Genomic DNA, 2,500 nt, shown 5'->3' on the forward strand with positions numbered 1-2,500 from the left:
TTACCTCATGCAATTTTCTCCTATAAGCATACAGCACCCCCCCCCCCCTCTCTCTCTCTCTCTCTCTCTCCCTCTCTCTCTCTCTCTCTGGATAAGACCTTCATCTCTATAAAAACTAGAAAGAGAGAGAGAGAGAGAGAGAGATGTATGGAGAGAAAAAAAAAGCATCTGTAGACCCTGGTTTCTCTCTCTCTCTCTCTCTCTCTCTCTCTCTCTCTCTCTCTCTCTCTCTCTCCCTCTCCCTTTTCTCCCTCTCTCCCTCCTTTCCTCATTCTCCCTAACAACCCACGCAATCGTCCCTTCTCTCCACACACACACACACACACACACACACACACGGTCACTTTTATCCTGTGGGCGTGCGGGCGTGGGTGTAGGAGCAGGTCTGACCACACGCCTTGTTTGTATAGAAGGAGGGAGGGAGGGAGGGAGAGAGAAATGGTAGGTTGGAGAGGTAGATGGATTGATGTATGGAGAGAGAGAGAGAGAGAGAGAGAGAGAGAGAGAGAGAGAATAATAATATACCACCCACACTACTAGTAACGCACACCCACCCACACACACACACACACACACACACACACACACGCACGCACGCACACAGACATAGACAGGGTTAAGGACACCATAAACTAAATAAAAAAGAAAATAAAGAAAATAAAGAAAATAAAAAAATAAAGAAGGAGAAGAAGAAGAAGAAGAAGAAGAAGAAGAAAATTAAAGAAGACGAAAAGGAACAAGAAGACGAATAATAATAATAATGATAATAATAATAATAATAATAATAATAATAATAATAATAATAAGAATAACAACAACAACAACAATAAGAAAAAAACGAACAAGAAAACGAAGAAAAACAAGGAGAAAAAGAAAGAAAAAAACAATGCTATACACGGATCAGTTTCCAGCCCAATTGTTTGCCTCATCGTAAATATTCCCGCCCAACGCTGTGACTCACCCGCCAAAAACCCCCAAACCCCCGCGACCCCCCCCCCCCCCCCCGCCCCCGACTCCCCGCCTTTTGACAAGCAACAGGTCACCCCTCAGCTGCCCTCTTAAGACAGACAAATGAGCTGCGTGACCTCGTTTGACCTAATAGGAGATGGAGGGACAGGCAGCCAGACTTCCTTACAGACCCTGACCCCTCTCTCTCTCTCTCTCTCTCTCTCTCTCTCTCTCTCTCTCTCTCTCTCTCTCTCTCTCTCTCTCTCTCTTTGTTGTGTGTTTGTTTATATAATTTGTGTTTGGTCAATCAGGTCGTGAGAGAGAGAGAGAGAGAGAGAGAGAGAGAGAGAGAGAGAGAGAGAGAGAGAGAGAGAGAGAGAGAGAGAGAGAGAGAGAGAGAGAGAGAGAGAGAGAGAGAACATATAAAACTACACATGAGGAAAATATTTAAAGCTATTTCTAAACTGGGCAAACCGGGAGAAATAAGAAGAAAAAAAACAATAAAGTGAGAAACAGAGAAAAAGAGAGAAAATATGAAGAAAATAATGAAGTTAGGAAGTCGACGTTTGAGCCGATTCGTTTTAACCTGGAAAAATAAACAACAAAGTCAAAACAATCGCTACTAATTTAGAAAGACGTTCATTTGACTTTGCAAGGAATTATTTTTTGAAGACAGAATATTAACTTGCTTTCCTTTGCCGTTCGTGGTGGAAAAGAGAAGAAGAAAGCAACATCGTAGCGGAAGGTAAGATAATTAATTAGGTTGGTAAGGTGCAAAATTAAATGTTAGATAAAATTAATATATGTTCATTGTTTACATATGCATAATTTTAATTTCTTTGTCACTCCCACTTTCCTTTTTTTATTGTTTCCTCCTTACTGGCCTTTATTTTTTGCTCATTCCCTTCCTTCCTTTTTTTTCTATGCAACGAAATGACGGTCGATTCGATGCTTGAAGGAGTTGAAGGTATTCGTATTTACTATTTCTGAGGGAAGATTGTTCCAGTGGCGGATGACTCGGTTTGAAAAGAAACTCCTTCCAATGTTTGTGTTACATCGACTTGACTGAATGGGTCAACCGTTGTTTCTAGTTCTTGAGTTGGTTTGCAGTTCAAAGAATTTGGAGTAGTCGACGTTATTGAATTTTTTCAGGTACTCGAAGACCTGAATCGTATCCCCTCGTAGGTGTCATTTCTCCAGTGTAAAGAGACTGAGTCGCTTGAGTCGTTCCTCGTACGGTTGGGGCCTTAAGGTTGGAATCATTTTCGTGGCGCGTCGTTGAATCATTTCCAGTAATTCAATGTCCTTTCTGTAATTAGGAGACCAGGACTGTACTGCATACTCGAGGTGAGGTCTTACCATGGAATTATACAAGGACAGCATCACGCCTGGCGTTTTACACTGGAAGTTCCTCGCTATGAGCCCGAGCATAGTGTTGGCTTTGTTATATGCTTTTTTAAAGTGATTTTACAGTTTCTATTTTTTTTCTGTAACCGCTTAAATACTTCTTCCGTGCCCCAGATATACATACGTCCACCATTTTCGATATAAC

The sequence above is a fragment of the Eriocheir sinensis genome, chromosome 16, assembly GCF_024679095.1.
Source record: "Eriocheir sinensis breed Jianghai 21 chromosome 16, ASM2467909v1, whole genome shotgun sequence".
Lineage (NCBI taxonomy): Eukaryota > Metazoa > Arthropoda > Malacostraca > Decapoda > Varunidae > Eriocheir > Eriocheir sinensis.